At 43.4% G+C, this 22,992-nt stretch overlaps 1 protein-coding gene across 1 annotated transcript in view; it reads left to right on the forward strand.

The window, feature by feature from the left end:
* Positions 1–3,852: 3,852 nt before the first annotated feature.
* Positions 3,853–22,992, forward strand: part of DUSP10 (dual specificity phosphatase 10) — a 133,048-nt gene continuing 113,908 nt past the window's right edge. The window contains exon 1 of the mRNA XM_007672379.4: positions 3,853–3,872. The gene's annotated coding sequence lies outside the window, so the exon portion shown is untranslated. The remainder of the gene's footprint in view (positions 3,873–22,992) is intronic.

A 22,992-nucleotide genomic window follows, 5' to 3' on the forward strand; every position in this document is an offset into this window, starting at 1 on the left:
CAAAAAACTGTGGAGATCATTGTCCCATAGCCTCTATGAAATGGATACCTCTGCCCTCATTATTCTCAATATTTCCACTCAATAATGGTATTTATTGAGCACCTATTCTGCACAGACCATTATTACCAAGTTCTTGGGAGAGCCCTCAGAATTGGGAGAGACAATCCCTCTCCACAAGAATTTAATGTTTTCCAGCAGTTAGTGCTCCTCCAACATTACACACACCCACACACACACCCACCCCCCATAGTGGATGCAATAAATGGCCTCTTAATTTAGATTAAATTAACTGGACAATGAAACCAGCTGCTTACATCCAGGCAGGTGAATATCCAAACATTCCACAATGGATGATTGTTTGTTCTCTAACTAGAGTGTAATAGATGGCTCTAGACTGTAATCTCCTTGTGGACAGGGACATATCTACCAACTCATATTGTACTCTCCCAAGTGCTCTTCGCACAGTAGGCACTCAAAAAATATAATTGATTGTTGGATTACCCATTTGCCCCTTTCCCCAAGCTGGCCAACCCCTAAAGCATTCTAGTTATGCCAAAAAAAATCCCTCTTACTTCCAACATCCCCAGGACTTTTCACTCACTCAGAAAATACCTCTGTTGTTCCCGTTATGTAGCTAAATAACTGAGGCATAGGAGAGTGATTAAATATCTTCCATGAGATCTCAGAGAATTGGTAAACCAAAAAAGAATTAGGTCTTTAAATTCCTGAACCCCACCTATGATACAAGAACCTCTTCTCTACATAAGATAGTATTTAATTGATAGTACAAGTAGGTACAGTATTATGTATTTTAAGTAGCCCCCTTTGCTGTGTAAAGGTAATGCTATTGATAGTCCTTCTCTCTATGAAGTCAATTATCCAGGAAAGGCTCCACCTCACATGGGACCCTTGCTGTATCCCCTTCATATGCCTTTTCTCTGTTGGGGGACTCCCTGGCCTTACCAGTGTTGGGGGCTGGAATATCTGAAGTTTATCATTCATAGACCTGGCAGCTGCAGGCTTCACCATTCAGAGCCCTGGCACCTTCTTGCTCCGCTGTTTATAGCCCTGGCAGTAAGGTTGGATTAATTCAGGGGCTCACAGGGTTTAAACCCAGGGCCTCAGGTTCATAAGGCCCTTGGCCAACTTCCTAAATCACTCCTATTGCCATTGCCAACATAGCCACTCCTTGGGATATTATAAAGATGGTGTTCTTCCCAAGGCAGCCTGTACTAGCTCTTATTGCCCTTTAAATTGCAAGGAATAGGGCAGCCTGAATGACTCCAGAAGTTCCTTTAAAATCCCAGAGCCTTGGCCTCCTCCCCTTTCTCAGCTAGCCTACCCTCTCCCGAAGGGGTGGGGATTGTGGGGTTAGTGATTCACCCAAATTGATGCTAATCAACTTCGCTTGCCCTCTGTCTCCTGCAGCTCTTGACCCCCAAGAGGAATCTTGTTGATTCTGTGGTTGGGAGAGATCATTAAACTGATAGTAATTGGAAAGGGAAGAAGCCTCTTTGACATTTAAGAGATCCATCTGGTCCTACTTTCCACTACCCAGGCTGGAAAGAGAACAGCACCTATAGAATGAGGCAGGCCTCCACAAAATCTCTGAAAGATCAGTGGCTGCGGTAGCCTTTGCTGTGACTATGGACGTGCTTTGGACCCTGAGCCAACGAGGATCCTGAAATCCTGCCCCTCTGGCCACAGCACCCTACAGATTTTTGTTTTTCTGTTGCGTATTTATTCTTGTCTTTCATGTTGTTTTACTATTTTATTATTTCGTCGCTCCTTATGTGTCTGTCTCCTGTTCACTCTCCCCATCTCATAGTCTTAGATTGTGAGCCCCTTGAGGACCAGGGACCGTATGTGAGTCGTACCTGTGTATTCTTTCCCAAGACTTAGCACAGTGCTCTGCACATAGTAAGGGATTAGTAAATACTATTTTCTACTACTGTTGAGCGAGAGGAGCACAGAGCATCCAGAGTTCAGGTGATATGATGGGGAGAACGATGAGATGGGAGGGAGAGAGGGAGGTCATAAGAGTAAAAGGAGTGATGCAGGAATTGTGCAGAGTGAGAGTAAGGCAAGCATTGAAGAATAGGATGCAGAGTTGGTGGAGTGCAGAGTGAGAGGGAGGGGAGACCAACGAGAGAAGGGGAGGAGGTCCCCAGCCGGAGGCTGCTGGGCCTCCTTGAGGGTTGAATGAAGGGCAACTGGAGCTGCCGAAGCTTGGAATCTCTGCTTGATTTGGTGATAGAGGGGTAGTCGTCTCTGTGGAAGGAATGGAGGGGGTTCAGACCCCTGCAATACATGCATCCAGGGCTGGTGATGCTTCCTCTCCTCCCCTACTCTTTTATATCCAACCCCTTGGCAACCACCCCTCTTCCCCAGGGCCAGTGACAATGTCTCTGGGCTTCGAGAGGATGGAAAATCTTGCTGGCCTGCTCAACTCTGCTGACTGAGCAAGCTAGCCCAATTTCCTTTCACACAAGAGCAAGATAGAGCAAAGAGGCAGAATGACTTTGCCCAAGGTCACCAAGCAACCCAAAGTAGGTTGAGCTTCCTATGTGCAGCAGTTTGTGGGCTAGTCTGTTGCTTAACCTCAAGGGTCCCGTGGCCCCTGTTCAAACTAAGCAGGGCAAGGGAAATCAGTTGCAGATTGCAGCAGAAGAAGGAACGTTTCTTCTCTGGCGTAGAACATTTTGTCATAGCATCTAGGCAGTTAATGCACCTGATCTTACTTTAGCTGATTGCATTTTGGGCTCAGCTTAAAAAGTGCTGGGTTCTGCAGTTACCCTTTCCTTGCCTTCATCATTTTCATTGCTCAGCTCCATGGAAAACTAGAAGAGCCAAAGTCACTGGAAGTATCTCCTTTTTTCATCACCACCTAATGCATTTGCCCAAGAATAAGCAGCCTTTGCTTAAATTGGATTCCAGATGCTTGTCTTTAGGAAGATGAAAATTTAATTCGGGTATGTCCATTTTATAGGTTGACACCAACATTGAATTTTAACAGCTCTCAGCTATCAAGCGGCACATCACTCTGCAGACAGACCCTCAGTGACTTCACACCTCTGTTCTCATGTCGATATCCCTATTTTATAGCTGGCCCCTGGAAGAGTCAGGATCAAAGCTAGAGCGAGGTCCCAGAGTCTCTGACATTCAGATATCCACTCAAACTGTTTAGTCACGCCTCTCTCCAAGTAATTGGCCTCAGTACAGGTCTGGCTCATAAAACGGAGAGGCCCCATAAACTGAGAGGCACCGGAATGAACCGGTGACAATTATGAAAATGGATGTAATGCACACAGCACCTTAGAAATTAATTTCAGCTTTGCCCATTAGAAAGCTCCCTCCCATAGTAGTAATAGTATTTTTAAGCCTTTGCTCTGTGCAATTCACTGTTCTAAGCACTGGGAGAAAGTACATAGGTGGGAATTAAATACATAGTGCATTGAGGCACAGGGAAGTTAAGTGACTTTCCCAAGGTCACACAGCAGAGTGGCAGATTTGGGATTAGAACCCAGGTTCTCTGACTCCCAGGGCCATGTTCTCTCCATTTGGCCACTTTGATACCCATCCCAGCCCCACAGCACTCATGAACATATTCTTATTCTCTACTATTTTCCCTATCTGTAATTTATGTCAATGTCTGTCTCCTCCTGAAGACTGTGAACTCCTTGTGGGAACAGATAGAAAGCGCTTAACAAATATCATTATTATCACATCTACCAGCTCTACTGTATTATACTCTTCCAAAAATTTAGTAAAGTTCTCTTCAGATGGAGATTTAAAATGTACTCTTTCCATTTACAGGGCCTCAAAGGAGTCCTGTTTGGCTATTTTTCATCACTACCTTCCCAAGTCAGAAGGTAAATTGCATGCCTGCTACCTTTCTTGGATGTGGTAATCATTTCTTAGGCTCTCTGGAATCAAACCCTGATTTCCCATCACCTGTGGTCACCGTGGTAGGCACGGCAAGTCACATTGAAAGTTGATAGGCAGACAATCGAATGTGTCATCACCGCCACGAGGGTGTGGTGCGATCAGCCTGAGGTTATCTTGAGTCACCAGGGAGTGGCATTGATGGCCAGTGATTATTTCTCTCCATCTGAAGGAAAATTCGTTTTCTCGAATGGTACAGTGTGAAAATCAATTCATTGTAGCCTTGGAGAAAGAGAGAGTCAGAAGTACAAAGTGTCCAAAATTTGATCCATAGAGGGCATTCTCCCCTTGGGGCAATTGACATTGATTGTAACTATACTGAAGTAATTAGATCACGGATCTTCATTCTCATCCATTTCACCAGGAGTTGTTGGTTGCTTTCCTGGAAGGATATTAAAGAAGAGAAAATATCTGTTCTGCCATTAGCAGGAAGTTTGGACAACAGCTTAAAACAACCAGTGCTAAGCACCATGCAGAGTTTAAAAACCAGAAGCTTATGATTGGTTTCACACAGTTATGACTGTGGGCAGAGGCTGGTTGGGATGCTACACTGGATCAGTGATTCATCTCTCATGATTTTCATTGATGACAGTAACTACATCGAAACTATGCTCACCGTAGTACAGCTGCCCTAGGTGGGTCCTGTGAGGAGAATGAGCGGCAGCTGGAAACCCAAATAGCTGCCGTATGGAGAGCTGAATGGGAAACAGAGGATAAAGGAAGCGCTTTTAGTACATGATAAAAAAGCCTCAGACAATTCTGCTTCCCAGCTGAAAACTGGGAATCGATTACTGGGGCTAAACCTGCACGGTGCGCTATCATCAATCAAGAAAGTATAGCTCTCTTTGAGCAAAAGCTTCATATGGAAAGAGAGAAAGGGACGCCAGAGAGGCAACAGCCCCAGTGACATAGAAAGGCACAAGCTTCGTGTCTGCCCAGTGTGGCTGGGACTGTGGAAACACACACAACCACTCCAGTCACTGTTTTCTTTATGATATTTAAGTGCTTGCTATGTGTTGACACTGTACTAAACATTGGGGTGAATACAAGTAAATTGGACTGGTCACAGTCCCTGTCCCATGTTGAGCTCAAAGTCTCAATCCCCATTTGACAGATTAGGTAACTGAGGCACAGAGAAGTGAAGTGACTTGCCCAAGGCCATACAGTAGACAATCCCAGCTCGGCCATTTGTCAGCTGTGTGACTGTGGGCAAGTCACTTAACTTCTCTGCGCCTCAGTTACCTCATCTGTAAAATGGGGATTAAGACTGTGAGCCCCACGTGGGACAACCTGATTCCCCTGTGTCTACCCCAGCGCTTAGAACAGTGCTCTGCACATAGTAAGCGCTTAACAAATACCAACATTATTAAGACAGTTGATTACTGAGCTCATACTAATAGGACACAAATCCCAGCTCCTCAAAATGTGAAGCTTAATGGATCAGACAGTAAACAGACCCACAGTCAACCAGACTTGAATTTCCTTCCGCTGGCTGCCACCTTGTCACAACCATTGAAAGACCCTTTAGATAATCTTGATTCTCAGCAATGACTCCAGCAGCAGAAAGAGTTCAGTATGGCTGCCAATCCTGGCTGGTTTTCACCACACCAGAACAGGGAAATCTTCCAGTTTCTGTGTGGGAATGTATAATCTGTTGTTGAGTGTCACTGAAAGGGACTGAGCATAGATTTGATCTTTGCTTGTATGAGATCAAAATCCCAGACTGCCTCGAGACTTGCTACTTCTCGGTTGATTTACTTGTCTCACACGTCGAGTGCTCTTTCATACATCTGATAACTTGATTTTGATTCTTGGGACTCTTATTGGATTATCTCCCAGCCATCCAGGCTCCCAACCTCTGTTCCTTCCAGTCATTAGTCTCCTTGCTGTATTACAGCAGCCTTTCCTGGAATAATCAGTGACACCAATACAAATGGGCTCATCTGTGATTTCATTTCCTTACATACCCCTTTCTCAAAGGTAAAAATGAGCTTCAGAGGAAAAATAGTGGAAGAACAAGAATAGTGGAAGAATAGTGAAGCAGCGTGGCTCAGTGGAAAGAGTCAGGGCTCATGAGTTCGAATCCCAGCTCTGCCACTTGTCGGCTGTGTGACTGTGGGCAAGTCACTTCACTTCTCTGCGCCTCAGTTCCCTCATCTGTAAAATGGGAATTAAGTCTGTGAGCCCCACGTGGGACAACCTGATTCCCCTATGTCTACCCCAGCGCTTAGAACAGTGCTCGGTACATAGTAAGCGCTTAACAAATACCAACATTATTATTATTATTATTATTATTACAAGACATCCAGGAGGCAGAGAACATAGGTCAAGAGCTTCACCATCCTATTTGTAACTGCAGAACTCATCTAACTCCCAGAGATCATGGCAAGGGAGAGCAGGTTACGGTGCTGCAGGATTGGACTCGGTGGTACTACCATGTTCTAGTGCCTTCAAACAGTAATGACTAGGGTGGCCATTCAAGTGATTTTAAGCTGGACTGTTCCATATCCAGCATGGATAAGGCACTGGATGCTTTTAAGTCCAGAATCTGCATTTTAAGCATCCAGCCTCCCTCTGCCTTGTGTCTTGCCAACAGTTCTATGACTTGTACATGATGCCATGATCAGAGGGAATTGGTGGGGAAGTCAAGGCCCTGGAGCAAGCCTGTGAAGGGAGGATCGTGGAGTTCTTCAGAGAAATGACCCAAGTTTGGGTGGCTTTACTTCAACTCCCACAAAAAAGTGCTCACGCCATCATCACAATACACTGTGTGTCTGATGTCACTCCTTGGGCATTGTGTGGCTGGTATTTTTTTTCTTTAATGGTATTTGTTAAGTGCTTACTATGTGTCAGGCACTATAGTAAGTGCTGCGATAGATACATGATAATCAGGTTGGACAGATTCCATGTCCATTCAGTGGCTGAGGAAGGCAATAGAGAATGTGTGAAGGAATCATGGGAGGTTGCCCCCTTTCTACCCATCCGGATGGTTAAGGATGCACCACCTAATGTCCCTAATCTTTCCCCAAAGGATTAAGTCTTCTGGGAATCTGTAATCTTGGTAGCCTAATTTTCCAGGTTGTGAATAATTACGACCAGCTTCCTTTCCCCTCCTGGATCTGATTTTTTTGGGTCCTGAAGTAGATGTTAATTGTCTTGAAATTAATGTTTTATATGCCATTCCTAAAATAGCCCAGGAATCTGAAGTAACTCATACTGGTGGATAAAATAAGGTGTTCAGAATGTAAACCTCTGGAGGTCAGAATAGTATTGATGATGTATTTTTTATTTTCTAGAAAGGCCATATTTTATATTATATATTTCTATAACCTGTGCTGCTTAACACAAAATATGAATTTGTAACACATTGAATTGTTATGCATATAACTCATGACTAAATTTATCTCTGAAAGTGGATGGAAATTCCTTCAATATGCAGTCCTGATCGCTCATGATGATGATGAAAATAATGGTTTTAGTCAAGTGCTCACTATATGTCAAGCACTGTACTAAGTGCTGGAGTACATACAAGATCGTCAGGTCCTAAATGGGGCTCCTAGTTTAAGTAGGAGGGAGAATAGGTAATGAATCCCAGTTTTGCAGATGAGGGAACTGAGGCCCAAATAAGTTAATTGCCTTGCCCAAGGTCACACATCAGGTATGTGGCAGAGTTGGGATTAGAACCCAGGTCCTCTGACTTCCAGGCCCCGGCTTTTTCCATTAGGACATGCTGCTAAACTGGTTTGTTGCTCCAACCGCGTTGATCTCCTATTACAGGCCAGCTCGCACACTCCACTACCCTAATGCCAATGTACTCCGTACCTCGATCTCATCTATCCCACCACTGACCCTTTGCCCACATCTTCCTTAGGGTCTGAAATTCCCTCCTGCTTCACATCTGACAGTCCAACACTCTCCCCACTTTTAAAACTCTCCTAAAATCACATCTCCTCCAAGAAGCCTTCTCTGACTAAACCCTTATTTCTGCTATCTGCCCTCCCCTCTATCAACTATTCACTTGGCTGTGTGCCCCTTGAACGTCTGGACACTCACCCCAACACCACAGGACTTATGTAAATATCCTTATGCTCTACTATTTCCCCCTCCATAATTTATATTAATGTCTGTTTCTCCCTGCAAACTGTAAGTGCCTTGTAGGCAGGTATTGTGCCAACAACTCTGTTGTATCCTACTTTCCCAAGTGCCCATCACGCAGTATGTGCTCAATAAATATCAATGATTGTTTGATTCTAGTCAACTACTGGTGATCCAGATGTTTCAGAGACAGCTTTTGGCTAAACTATTTCCCAAACACTTTTTTTCCAAACAGGATTTCAGTTTGCTCACCTCAAACACTAGGGGAGAAATTAATAGCTTTGTTGGTAATTAACAAAAAAGGGAAATTTTTGGCTAAATAATTCATCCCTGTGATGATGTAGCCCATTGTGGTTTATTGATTTCAATGTTTTTTTATTATTTATACTTTGAATTAAAAAAAAACAACAGAACGCAATTCTTCCTGCCTGTGAATCTCCAGAAACATGATGAAGGGGAGTGTTAAGATGCTTATGAAGAACACAGGAAAGTAAAGAAACTGCATCATTGGTCTGATCATTGATCTGTCTGGCCCAAAATTCTGGCAACAGTAGCAATAGGATATTTGGAAGAAGCACCCAGCATCCTTCAACTTTTTCTGTCTCTTTCTCCTCCTGATAATTCAAGCAAAAAAAAAAAAGACTCTGGTAAATTACTGAAATATGAAAAAATGGAGACTGCCTTCTCCATATCCTTTCATATCCACAGCTCAATGTGTGCTGTCTAGTTATCTAGGATTTGTCAATTATCCAGTTAATGTGATTAATAGAGACCTTCAAACTGGATCATTTGAGCTAAAAATATCCATTTTAGAGTGTGAATTAGTCACATTAACTGGATAACTACCAAACTTCCAGTTCACTTGACACTATAGAGACCATCAGGGAAAAGAACTACCTGGCCTTCCATTGCAGCTGTTGTTTCTCAGTTGTGACCTCTATTTGGTTTAGCCACGTGACTGTACCGAGAAGTGAGTCTGGCTTTGTTTCAGTTCACTGACAACCCAAAGCAGGGATTTATTTTGGATTTTGCCTTAATAAAAGCAGGATTGTAGTTGATATTGGCATTAGGATCATTAAGAAAATGTCCAAAAGGCATAGGAGTCAGCACTGAAGCTGGCCCAAAATACACTTGTAATGAATTGGTTACACTCTTCAGGATCATGTATTGCTCTCGGTGCTGCTACGGTAACCTGTCAACAGGCATTTGCTTGTAACTTGAATGTTTCCCTTAGGGTTGAAGAAGTTCTTTTTCCTCTGGTAGCTTCTTGAAATCCTGATGCCTATGTGCCCAGCTGGCTTCTGAATAAACAAGCATCACAAAGGCCAAAAGAATGGCCCCTCAAGCAACTGAACATGAAAATATAGATTATATTTGTTTGGTATCGTTAACAAAGTCAATTGTAAGCATGAATCTGTGGCTAGAGTAGCCAGGCATATCCTTTAATGGGATGGGAAGCCTGAGACATTGCAGTCTATTTATCTGCTCAGGTAGCGTATCTTCTTACTCATTATCCACAAGGGCAAACTTGTCAAATTACAAGGGCAGCAATCTGAAAGTAGTAGCAGGGGATGTGTTCTGGGTGATCTTGTCCAGAAATGTAAATTCATGGCAAATATTTGGTGTATTCGATTAATGAGGCATGGTATCTGTGAATAAATGAATCAACTTGTGATGCCATCTGTGGTGAAGACCAGTTTAAAAAAATCTTGAAAGGTTTGTTTTAAAACAAATTTATTTTTAATAGTTCCTCACTGTTCAGACTTCCTCTCTTGGTATATGAACATCACTTTGTTTCTCTTCAAACAAATAGAAAACTGTCTTTCCATTAATCATTCCATAGTCTTTTAAAAGTGGATGTATGCAACATAACTTATTTATTTGAACATCATTCTTTGTTTTTAAAAATGAGTATGTAGGCAGTATTTGAAGGCTGTTTCTGACTCTGGGATGGGTTTACATAGAGATCCAGGCCTAGAAATAGCATCTGGATGGAAATAGTATCCTCACAGCTCTGACCTTCAGGAGGAGAGCAAGATAATGAATCCCTCTGGATCCCATTTCTTACTTGGGGATGGGTTTCAAGGGGACCCACTGATAAGATACCCACCCTAATTTGAAAAAACATTACTAACAATACCTGTGTTCCATTTTTCTAAATTTAGTGCTAAGAAGAAGCAGCGTGGCCCAGTGGAAAGAGCCCAGGCTTGAGAGTCAGAGGTAATGGGTTCGAATGCCGACTCTGCCACTCTTCTCTGTGCCTGTTACCTCATCTGTAAAATGGGGACTAAGACTGTGAGACTCACGTGGAACAACCTGATTACCCTGTATCTACCCCAGCGCTTAGAAAAGTGTTCCGCACATAGCACTTAACAAATACCAACATTATTAAATAGGTGTTGGACCTCATTCAGGGGAAGGTGGTATTTTGGATGTTACCTCCTCCAGGAGGGCAGTTTGAAGGTGTATGTGGATCTAACAACATTGAAGTTAGGCTTTCTTCAGTTAAAATAATTGAGAAACAGATTAGAAAAGCAGAGTAATATTTATAACTCATGCAGTCCATGGCAAATCGAAATAGAGCCGTTATTTGTTTTTTGAAGAAGGTTCTGCTGCAGGTAAGATCTAACCCATGTTTGTGAACATGTTACTTGAAAGACTTATATGTGATTGGAGGCATTCCTCTGCTGTAAGAGTCCCATACAATATATTTGTTAGGGATGAAGATGGAGGAATTCAGAATCAATACCCTCCCAGTGGTCTTTCCTATTTTAGAATGTAAGTTCCTTGAGGGTGGGAATCACTTCTAACTCTATCATCCTTTCCCAAGCACTTAGTACAGTTCTCTGAACACAGGTGCTCAATAAAAGTCATTGATTGATGGGTTTAAACCAGTAAATATTCCAATTTACAGGCTTGCATGGGTGTCCAAATGTTCTATAGAGAGGAGACCTACCCAATGGATTGGGTTCATGCCCGTACCAGAAACACTGGCATGATATAATGATCATGAACTCATCAATCAACGGTGTTTATTGAGCACATACTGTGTGCAGAATACTGTACTAATTACTTGGGAGAATATAATACAACAGAATTGGTAGACACAATCCCTACCCACTCTAAGGAGTGTAGAGGGAGGGGCTTACATGAATGTGTTTGATGAATAGGTCTGGGGTGTGAGCTTATTGTGGGCAGGGAATGTGTCTGTTTGTTGTTAATATTGTTCTCTCCCAAGCACTTAGTACAGTGTTTTGCACACATTAAGTGCTAAATAAATGCAATTGAATGAATGAATGAATGGGTAAGGATAATTCCCACAGTGGAGACTGGAGGCCAGAGTGGAACAAAATTTACATTTGTCTTGGTTTCCTTACCGTCAGACCTACGTCCTGTTCTCTTGAGTACTGTATAAATGAACATGCAGCAGTCGCTCCCCATTATGAAACATCCCATTCTAGTTTCTTCCCAGGACCTAGGAACGTCAGGTGTAGGGTTGTAAAGCTTGGATATCACCAGCCATGAACTGGTCAAAAGATGAACAGAGTCATGTGTCTGTTTATGTTGTATTGTACCCTTCTAAGCACTTAGGACAGTGCTCTGAACACACTAAGTGCTCAATAAATATGACTGACTGACATTTTGGACCCTGGAATAAAAGGATCCTCAGGGATAGCCTTATGTCAGATACCATTATGATTCACCAATTTAAGCAACCCAACCATCAGAATTGCCTTAAAGAGGTGAAATTTAGTGAGGAGGAGACAGAGAGTTTTGGAGCACTGTCTCTTCCTCCTCCTGGAAAAGTAAAAACAGCAGAGGAATGCAAACATCATGATTTATCTCCTAGGGAGCTCCAAATTGGAATTGGTGGGCACCATTTGCTAACCAAACTGCCAAGTAGCTGGGGTATTTGGTACAAATGGCCCATCACTGCTCCTGATGAGCTCAGGAGGATTTGACCTAGGCCTCCCTGACAGTGCAATGGTCGATGAGTGGTTTTGATAACAGAATGAGAAGGGATTCAACACTTTGGAATGAAATCCTTGGCAAGGGTGGAACGGATGGAATAGGAAAGGCTCATTCTAATGCATTCTCTTCCTGAGCAAAAATGCAGAACACTGACTTGTCATTTTTGTGGCTTAAGCAGTGGCGGGTTATTGATTATGACACTGATTGTGCCCAGAATTGCAACGATGACCATATCGCACAAGCTTCACTAGGAACTAAAGATTCCTAGACTGATCTTACACTAGCACTAACACATCATTCTAACGGGCTTCTAAACAATGTCTGAAACAAAAGCAACATCGACAGAAGATCGATATTGAAGGATGCAAAGACCCAAATGGAGAGGATCTCTTCTGTCAGGGCTTGAAGAGCACAGTGCTTGATCCTCTGATATATCCTTGTACATTTGCCCTTCAAGTTTAAATAGGACACCCTGCTGGATGGAAGTATCTGTCCTTATTTCACTAGGACATTCCTGAAAGTAAGGATCCATACTAACCGTCTTAAGGACCCTGGCTAGGTAGGGGAGAAGGCAGTGAGGCAGATTCAGCTTGAGAGAGCTAAGTGTCTGGTGGGGCTAGGTGTAACTGAGTTCCAGGCCTGACACAAAGGTTTCCTCTTAGCATCCCTCCCACAAGCTTCTGCCTCCCCTCTTTTTCTCTCTAACTTCTTTCCTCCTCCATACTCCACTTTCACCTATTCTGTCTCCTTGCCCCTATCACTGCCAGAGAAAGAGAAAGATGCCAGAAGACTCAAATAGGTGAGTGGAGTCTTGACTGGGCAAGGGGATGTTGAGAGGAGGGACTGAAGCAGAAAGCAGGGAATGTGAGGAGTGGGAGAAGCTATGTGAGACTGGAGCTGAGCATACATTCTATTCATTCTGCACGTTCTTTTTCCCCAAAAATAAATGACTGTGAAGCCCAAAATAAATGAGTGCTCACCTTAGAGCTGCAGAATAATTTTAATTTTATTAAGAAAACAACTTCTGACAGTGATGCTGGATGGAAGAAGTGTGGAACCAAATTCTGATTTGCTCACGCTGGTACTAATGACTTCACAAAGCACACGTTGACACCAACACAGGTCTGTTGGGCCCAGAACGTGTTCCTGCAGAGCAGTTGCAGATTATTTTAAAAATTGGGTACCTGGATTAGATTTGCATATTGCTGTAGCTTAAGCTGTGTGGGCTCACCATGTCCTCAGGGAAAACCACAGGTCTGGCTTGGACATTTTGAGTCCAAAATACTGCAGGTATTTTCTCTACCAAGGTAGATGCAAGAGATCCAGGGCCACATTTAAACCTCAATCATGCTGAGATGGGGAAAATTAGACACTCCTTCCCATTCTGTATGTTGTCATTATGGTCTAGGAGTCAGAAGGACCTAGGTTCTAATCCTGACTCTGCTGCTTGTCTGTTGTGTGACATTGGGCAAGTCACTTAACTTCTCTGTGCCTCAGTTACCTCATCTGTATTTGACAAGACTTATGAGTCCTATGTGGGACAGGGACTGTGTCCAACTTGATTAACTTCTATTTGCCACAGTACTTAGTACACTGCCTGGCACATAGTAAGCACTTAACAAATACCATAAAAAAAATCTTACTATGTGACACCAGTCTGCTGTTTCCAACCTTATGATGGTTTTCCAGTAAAAGTAATCAACTTTCAGGTACTGCCAGGTGAAACTTCAGGTGGAATGATGAAATATTTGATAGTGTCCTGGAAAAAAAGACCTCAAAGGCAAAATTCTAGCTTTCTTTGGTGATAGTGTGAATAGTAATTTGGGTGGTGACAGGAGATAGGATGTTAAATATTTTTCAAAGGCTGTATGCGTTCTTGGGCAGAGAATTGACCGGGGTTGGGTGTGTCTCCCACATTGGGCACAATGCAGTTGGCACCCCCAGCCCCTCTGACAGTCGTTGTGGAAGTAAACGTTGCATTTATTCATATTCCTCTGCCTGTGCTGGGAAAGGAGAACTAAAGCAATCAATCAATTAATGGTATTTATTGAGTGCTTACTGTGTGCAGAGCACTGCGTTAAGCACTTTGGAAAGAACCATACAATAGAGTGGGTAGACACGAGTCCTGCTCACAAGCAGCTTGCAGTCTACAGAGGAAGACAGACATTAAAATAAGTTACAGATGGGGAAACAGCCCTGGGCATTAATGGCCATCAGATTTTGAGAAACCTTCCATTACGGTTAAACTCAGTACTTCACATTCGTGCAGGAGGGAGAGCTTGAAAATTGTTTCCTACTTTGAAATCCCTCTGTCAGCCAGGGTGGCCATATGTCACGTGAAGTCCCAATGGTCCAACACGTGGCTTCTCTGCGTTTCCAGCCATTCAACCCCATTTGAGTGAGCGGCTTTCGACTGAGGCAGAAAGCCCTTCAGCTGGGGACGTTTATAGGCCACTCAAAGACATAAAAGGTCTATTTTCCAACAAACAAATGTATTCATGCTGTATTTAGTGAGGCTGCTTTTAAGCAAAATCAGAGGATGGATTAGCTGACGAGGCCGCAGTAATGAGCCAACATTAAATATTGTTAAGCCTTGGCTGGAGAGGTATGGTGGGCAATTCTTTTGTCTTCAGGGCCAGTCACAGCCACTTCAGGAATTTAGAGGCACGCGGAGGTGCTGTTGGCCACGTCCTTCTGGAGGACGGGGTGCAAACAGGAGGGAAGAAGAGGAATGAGGGGGCAGAAAAGGAGGAGGGGAAGGAGGAGGTTTAAACTGTGATAATGCAGCTTTCACCCACTGACAACTCCTCCCTACCTCCAAACCAATTGCTCATGCAGTTAATAATGCTGACATTTTGGAGCCATGGTAATTGTTTAGTACAGTGCTTTGCATACAGTAAGTGCTCAATAAATGTGGTTGAATGAATGGTGAATTGGAGGAGAGGGGGAGCCTCAATAATTACAGGGAACATGCCTACCAATTCTGTTACACTGTACTCTCCCAAGTGCTTTGATGCTCTGTATACAGTAAGAGCTCAATAAATGCCAATGACTGATTACTGATTGCTTGAAGAAACCAATGTGATGTCTCTGACCATCAACAAATTCCTGTTTGATGAACATTAACAATCCAGTGAATGAGAGTCTTTTCAGTCTCAAGCCTGAAGTTCAGTGATCTCTTAGGGTGTGGGTGTGTGTCTTGTGTTAACAAGTAAGTGAGAGAATTGTGTTCCTGCTTGTGTGTGTGATCAAATACCTCCTAACAAGCACATTCCAATTTTGGCAATTCTGATTAAGGGTGAGACCCTTAAAAAACATATATTCCTAATATATTTGGAAAACCTTCCCTCTCCTAGGGCTGACACTGATGAAGAAATTCAATATCACTTTTGAAGTGCAAGCTTACTTTTTATGTACCAGAAAAAAACGTGTGTTTCAGGGCTGCAGTATCCAGCTGGAAACCAAACTCATGGTTTTTCTACAGGGGTGATCCCTTTCTGGCTGAGGCTGGTATGCGGAAAACATGTCCAGGTATTTGACAACCAAGAAGGATGCTTAAAGGGACAGTGGTCTTCAGCACCCTATCACTAGTGCCTGTGAGTCTGGGAAACCATTCCTGAGTGATCAGTTAATCACTGGAGGAATAGATATGAGGTTCCTAAAAGACATTCCTATAACCTGCAAAGTGAATAGTACATCTTGGAAGAGCTTGACAGGATAACTCCAATGGAGGAGTCAGAGGGATGAGGGAGATTTATCCACTCTGCCTCTGTCTCTCTCTCTCTTTCTATGTATATGACCCAATCAGTCTCATGCGGGTTTAAAAGCCAAATACATTTACATCCTCTCTAGCCTGCTGCTCACTTTGGGCAGGGACAACATGCCTGCCAACTGTGTTGTATTATACTCTCCCAAGTGCTTAGTACAGTGCTTTACACACAGTAAGTGCTCAAAGTGATCCATAAGGGAAGAGTAATCCTTACTCTTGAGGGACTGGTGATGAGACTTTTACATAGACTGCATTGCTTCTATATATGAGGCCTGACTTTTCTGCCATGGCTCTGCCACTGTTTCTCCTTTCACTGTTAGGCCAATCCAAGCAGCTCTTTCCTTGAGCAGTGGAGAACCCAGAGTGCCTTGCCTAGATGAGAAATTCCTGAACTAACCAAAGGGAGAGGAAGGAGGCTCTTGACATAGAATTCTGAGCTCCCAGTGCTGAGAGGGACCCTGGGAAAGACAGCCTCACCCACCCCCCGGCCCCTGTCAGGGTGATTAAATCATCCAGGGGAGCTGGGTGACTTTTTGATCTGCCATCCTTGCTTCCAGCTTTTGATATCCAGGCAATCTGGACAGTCTTCCTTGATCCTTCATTTCTTCACAGTTTGCATGCTGTGGATGGGTATCAATTAATCATTAAAGGTATTTATTAATAACAATTGTGGCATTTGTTAAGTACTTACTGTGGATGGGAATTAATCATCAAGGTTATTAATAATAGTTGTGTTTGTTAAATGCTTACTAGGTGCCAGGCACTGTACTAGGCACTGGGGGAGATATAAGGTAATTGGGTTGGACACAGGCCCTGTCCCTCATGCTTACTTGAATGCAGAGCAGTGTACTAAATGCTTGAGAGAGTCCAATATCATACAGTTGGTAGACATGATCTTTGAGGTCTGGGTCCAGATTGGAAGAGATTTAAGTCTCCTAGCCTTCCCTTTCCAGGTTACACAGTTGCAATTCCTTTCACGCTTTCTCATCAGACCTGTTTTCCAGCCCTTTAATCATTTCTGTCGCTCCTTTCTGGACCTCTCCAGATTCTCTACACTTTATGAAAAATACATTTCAACAGTCTCTTCCTCCACCCTTCTACCCCTCCACCCCGCCTGCCACTGGGGTTTCAAAGGGGCCTAGCACCTTGCTGTTGATGCCTTGATTGCACAGAGCTTTGATTGCATTGACCTCTCGGTGATGGAAAAAGCATGCTGGAGGGAAACCTCTGCTAAGCTTCCTTGTTCACTTCCGTTCTGGCTTCTGTGTGCAACATGCAGAAAACACAGATATCGGAAGCCCGAGTAGAAATACTGAATATCGGTGATGTAATTATGTAGGGTTGCTTCGATGGTTTTCCAACATTATTCTGCACATCTCTCTCAGAAAAGCTCTCCTAGGGAAATGAGAATTTAATAAAGAAAGCCAAATGGTATATTGCTAAACATTCAGGCGGGTGCCTGCATCTCTTTGGATGCTGCTGTGCAGGGAACACAAACCTATTTGAAAATAGGATGTTTAGATACAAATGCAATTTACCAAAAGAGAAGAATTTTTCCCAGAGATCAATTGAACACATACATTTTATTAAACTGTCTTCTTGCAGGTTATAATTTTTTTCTTCCATGAGAGCCATGCAAATTTGCATAATTTCTTCCAACTGTTGGTTTGGAGTTTTGCATAACTACCTAAGTGTTGAAAAGGTGAATTGTTCTGTTATATAATCAGCATTAATAATTCAATCAAGTTAGGGCAGTGATTTCAGTCTGCCCTTTGATGCCTGCAAATCTCCACCAAAGCATTCATTTACAATTTCATACATAAACCACCATCCAGGACAATCTCTATCATTTTATGTTTGTCTTGGACTCCGTGGGTAGAATTCAGTTCTGCAAAATGCAGGTGGTAGGTGTTGGAAGGTTGGTTTGTGTTATCAGAGGAATTTTATTCTTTCTCCTAACTCTGGGCTAGGATTCTGGGGTCCTTGGCCATAAATGCAGACTACTGGCAGGCCCTTGCTAAAATAATCTGGAATTGGCATTTGTATAGCAGTGTCCTTTGAGAAGCTCAAAATTTTATTTCACCTTTGTCAATGGGTCTTGAAATGGACCTGCCAGTTCAAGTTCTCACCCCAGCTCTTGGTAGGGGAGCCATGACAATCCTCATGGATACCGGTCCCCGAGAAGCAGGTGACATTTCACGTGATACTCCAGCTGTGTGGCGTGTTCACAGAGGACTGCCGTTCTGTAGAAGTTCAACTGATTCGGCCAGTACCGGCCTGAAACTGGATCATTTCTTTAAGGGACCTCCCCCCACCTCCAGTTACCCATGAACTATTGGGGTCCAACTCAGAGGTAAGAGCTGTGGCAGAGGTTCGGTGCCAAAAATAAGCAGACCTCTAAGGGTAGGTGATTCCATATCAAGACATGGTAAGGGTCCTGCAGCTGAAAACCAGACTGCCCCATATAACTCTAAGCAAATAGTGGCTTCTCCAACTCCAAGGCACAAATCAGGGCTGGGGTGGGGATCGTCTCCCTGCTCTGCCAATAGAGAAGGAGTAGGTGATGTTGCTGGGGAAACCAGTGATCAGAAACAATGGTCCAGGAGGGTCAGTCAGCAGACAGAGCAGATGTGCTAGGTGGCAAGCATGGTGGGTGGGCAGAGCTGGGTGTTGGTGGGTTGAGTTGAGCGGGAAGAGGGGAAGAAGGACACTTCCTTCAGGGGTCAAAGTGGCCCCAACTGGGAGAGCTTGAGGACAATATTTAGATTTTGGTTTCAAAGGAAAAAGAGAAAAAATGTTTTACCTGCTGCTCCTATTATTTATTGAGCACTTACTATGTGCAGAGTACTGTACTCCAGACCCCAGGAGGTTGAAAGACTTTAGGCTGAAAGAAAAAGCTTCCAACATGTATTTAGCATCTCAAACATTGAGTTTGGAAGGTGCTTTGGTTTTCATATCTTTCTGGGCTTACACCTGGTGCCTGCAGAATCAGAATCCATGAGCAGACCCTGCTCACCTCAGTGCTCCTGATGCTCCCACCTTGAGGGGACAGTTCATTCAGTGGGCACCCCAATTCACCTTCAGGACCCTGCCCCTTGTCACGCTTTCAAATCCTGATTCTGAGCCCCTCGATAGAAAGGACTATGCCTAATTCCCAGCTCTCGGTACTGGGCTCTGCACACACTAAGTGCTTAATCAAGACTTTTGCTGCTACTGTCCCCTGAGCTCCTTTCTGATCACTTGCCTGACCAGGGGTTTTACATCACTTCCTGCAGGGGGTGGGGCAGGAGCTGAGAATCTGTTGGAAATGTGCAAGTGCCAGGGCTCCAGGTGGAGCCCTTAATGGTATTTATCGAGGGCTTGAAGTATATTAAGCATTTGGGAGAGTAAGGTAGAGTTAATAGATGAAATCTCTGCTCTCAAAGCGCTTACAATCTAGCTGGAGAGGCAGATTCTAAAATAGATTATAGGTAGGGCAAAGCAAGAGAGTTTAAAGATCTGTCTGAAAGTTCTGTTGTGGGGTGAGTACCTATGTGCTTAACAGAGAGGATTTAAGTAACTAAGTGATGTCTCTTCTTCAGCTGTGTTGGCTAGTCCAGTGGTTAGGACCCATTTATGCATCCCTTTGCTAAGATAATTTGGAAGCTATATCATGAGGCCTTTTCAGTTTAATATAAAGATAATAAAAACTCAACAAGTGCCACATTTTTAGATTCAAAATGGCACCCATTAGGCTGAAAGCTAGTTTAGGACAGAGGTTGAGTAACATAGGTGCTCAGTAAATACTGTTGCTGAATATTCTTTCTTGCTAACCTTTGCATTAGCTCATTGTCTCCTCTGTTATTGGACACAAGACCTAGTCATGTGTGGGACTAATATGATCCTGTGACTGTTTTATTTCTTTTTATTGTCTGTGATTTGATGTTGCCCTTGGCTATTGAAGAGACAACTCTTCAGGGCAAAGTCCACATCATGTATTTCTATCTGCCTGTCTGGTAGTCCTTTATAAATAGTAGGGCCACAGTAAATTCTGCTGGCTGACTTGCATTTTGCATTTTGCACTTTGAATGGGTCAGAGAAAACTTATCCTGAACTGAAAAACCTTACCTCAAACCAAGTGTTTGATCTTTTAGCTATTGCCCACCCCTCTCCAGCTTTATTCATTAAGTGACCATTTCTATGTGATATTCTTCTGCACAGTATCAGGTAATTATTCACAAAGGCTGAGAAGTCATAATAACTCACACAGACCAGGCAGAGACTGAAGTAATAGCCTACACTACCTTGCTTTGCTTCTACAGGGGATTTTAATTGCAGATTAAAAAATGCTTATCCACTTCTGTACCCACAAGCCAAGATAAGAGAGGAAATTGGTATTCCACTAGGCCTGTGGGCAGCATAGGACACAGCATAAGTCTCTGGAATCACTCACAGCATTACAATCAAAGAAGGTCAGAGGCTCTTGGAGGGCCTGAGAGTCAACCTCCAATCTCGCCTGAGGTGTGTTTTTGGGAAGGACAATAATGAAATGGCTCCATTCCCTCTACTCCACAGCTATCTGTGAAGCTATCTGTGAACTCACCAAGAGCTAAATTGGTCCCCAGCGAGAGAAGAGGTGAGACCATTCTAAAGGATCATAGTAGGACAGACAAAACCAGCCCCATTTGCAATCTAATCAAGGGGCACCACTTTCTGCTTTCCATGTCCTACTTCAGGCTTTGTGGTTTAACTGGGTGAGCATCAGAGGGGTGTCAGGATTATCATGGTTTCCATTTGCTGCTCAGGTAAGCTATTTTTTCTTTACTCGCTCTCCCTCTTTCCTTTCCTCCCTGCCATTTTCTTTCATCTTGCTCTGCCCTCTAAACGAACTAGTTCTCAAATCCCTCTAGATAACCCCTGGGCCCTAAGTCTGAGCTGTCTGAGCTCAGTATCCTCTGGGGGACAGTGATTCAAAGTGGGAACTTAGCATCTTAATATCCCCTTCTGTAACCAGCTCCCTATGCATTCTATGCTCCTCTTCTGCACAGTGAGATGGTGTGGCTTTTTTAAGATATTCATTAAGGTTTTATTCTCTGCCAGGCACTGTACTAAGTGTTGGGTTAGATACAGTCTAATCCAATTGGACACAGTCTCTGTCCCACATAGGGCTCACAGTCTCAATCCTCGTTTTACAGATGAGGTAGCTGAGACACAGAGAAGTTAAGTGACTTGCCCAAGGTCACACAGCAGGTGTCAGAGCCAGGATTAGAACCCAGGTCCTGACTCCCAGAAGGTGTTGTGGAGATTTGAATGCTACACAAAGCCAGAAAGGGAAGAGAAAACCAGACCAAAGGCCCAGGGCGGCCACCGTATAGAGCCACGGCATGTTGGCTCCTGTCCTCATAACTGCAGTTTAGGAAAGATCTGGCGAGGTTGAAGATGGTACAGAGTGGGATTAGCTAAAGGGGTTAGGGAATTGTGGGGTGGGGGAGTCTGTATGAGGACAAACTGAATGAATAGGGAAACAGCCTGGAAAAATGAAGAATATGACTGAAGTCTACAAATTCATGGAGATGGTGGATAGAGTGAACATGGAATTGTTCTCCACTAAATCCTTCAGACCAGAATGAGCAGACATCCATTGCAGTGTTGAGATGGAAGCTCTGAAACAATACTTCACATAGTGTAAGGGGAAAGAACATGGGAGTTGTTTACTCAAATTAAAATCATATGGCAATTTTTGCCCCTAGTCTCCAAAGGTTGCTGTGCAGCTGTTCCAGCACTAGTTTTCAAGGAGAGTTGTACACATGCCTGAGAGGAAATGGAACTTGAAAATGTAAATCTATGCTTTTGCTGGGGGCCTGTGAACTGAAATTTCTTTCAAACTGGATGATGGAGTGTTTTGGAAAAGAATGAGAGACTATTTTAGGAATAGGTGGAGAAATCATTGTGTTTGTTGGACATGTTAATGCTGCCTTTTATGAGCTTGTCCTCCCAGCAAGATTTCAAGCTAATCAAGGAGGGAAACTGTTAATTTCTTCACATGTATCTTGGGTTCCAGGTTTAGGGTGTGCATTTTTTGGAGTCAGTTAATCTCAACTGATTATTACCTGATTGAAGAATAAATGAACCTGGAACAATATTTTCTCATACAGGAGGAACAGTGAACAACTAAGCAAATTGCAAGATATTGCCACCTCTTGCTTTGATACCCAAAAAGACTGGCCCTAACTGTGTAGAGTCTAGTGTCCTTCTCTCTCTCTCTCCTCTCTCTTCTCTTTTTCTTTTATCTCTCTTCTCTCTCCTCTCTTTCTTTTATCTCCTCTCCTCTCTCCTTTTCTCTCTTCTCTGTCTCTTTCTGTCCTCTCTCTTTTTCTCTCCTCTGCATTTCATATGATTAAGAGCTGTTAGACTCGGTTTTTCCTCTGTGGCAAGCCAGAAATGAGTGAAGTGGGGGAGGAGAAGATGGAATTGATGAAATATAACCATTATGTTTAAACCAACTCATTTTGGGTGACAAGAAAGGAAATGTTCCCTCACGGGGTGGGGGGGGGCTGTGCAGAGGGAGTTCAGAATGTCCTAAGATGTCCTCTCGTGTTCCTGCATTCCCAGAGTTCCCCTGAGTTCATAGTAAAAACTTGGCACATAATGGAAGCACTGCTGTCCCACTGGGTTTCGAACCTGTGCCATGGTCAGTCCAATAATTGTTCCAGGGAGCTTCCTGGCTAAAAATTGGTTAGCCCCCCTGTCGGAGAATAGGGGACATTATTCTCATTTGAAGAAAATTCCCAAGGAATCCACAAGGGGTGAGGTGTGTCTTTGAAGCTCTTTTGGTGAACCAGGCCATAGGATTCAGGGAGCGCCCCTATATGTAGAACTCCATCACAGGTACACTGGGCACTATTTACAAAAGAAAGAACGTGGCACAGTGCCTGCCTTCAGGGTTTTTACTGTTTAATGCTTGGTCAGGGATTAAAAGTTCTGGCTATTTTCCTGGACTTGCTTCTAACTCACTTTGTACATACCTTCTTTGTGATTCAGCTGTTGGTAATAGTGAAAGGCTTTGAGATTATCAGATCAAATAATAATTATTGTATTAAGTGCTTACTATGCCAAAAACTAAGATAGAATACAATCATATCAGATACTGTCTTTGTTCCACAATGGGGCTCATAGTCTGAATGATGAAGAAAAGGTATTTAATCCCCATGTTACCGATGAGGAAACTGAGG

The sequence above is a fragment of the Ornithorhynchus anatinus genome, chromosome 19, assembly GCF_004115215.2.
Source record: "Ornithorhynchus anatinus isolate Pmale09 chromosome 19, mOrnAna1.pri.v4, whole genome shotgun sequence".
In the NCBI taxonomy this organism is placed as follows: Eukaryota; Metazoa; Chordata; class Mammalia; order Monotremata; family Ornithorhynchidae; genus Ornithorhynchus; species Ornithorhynchus anatinus.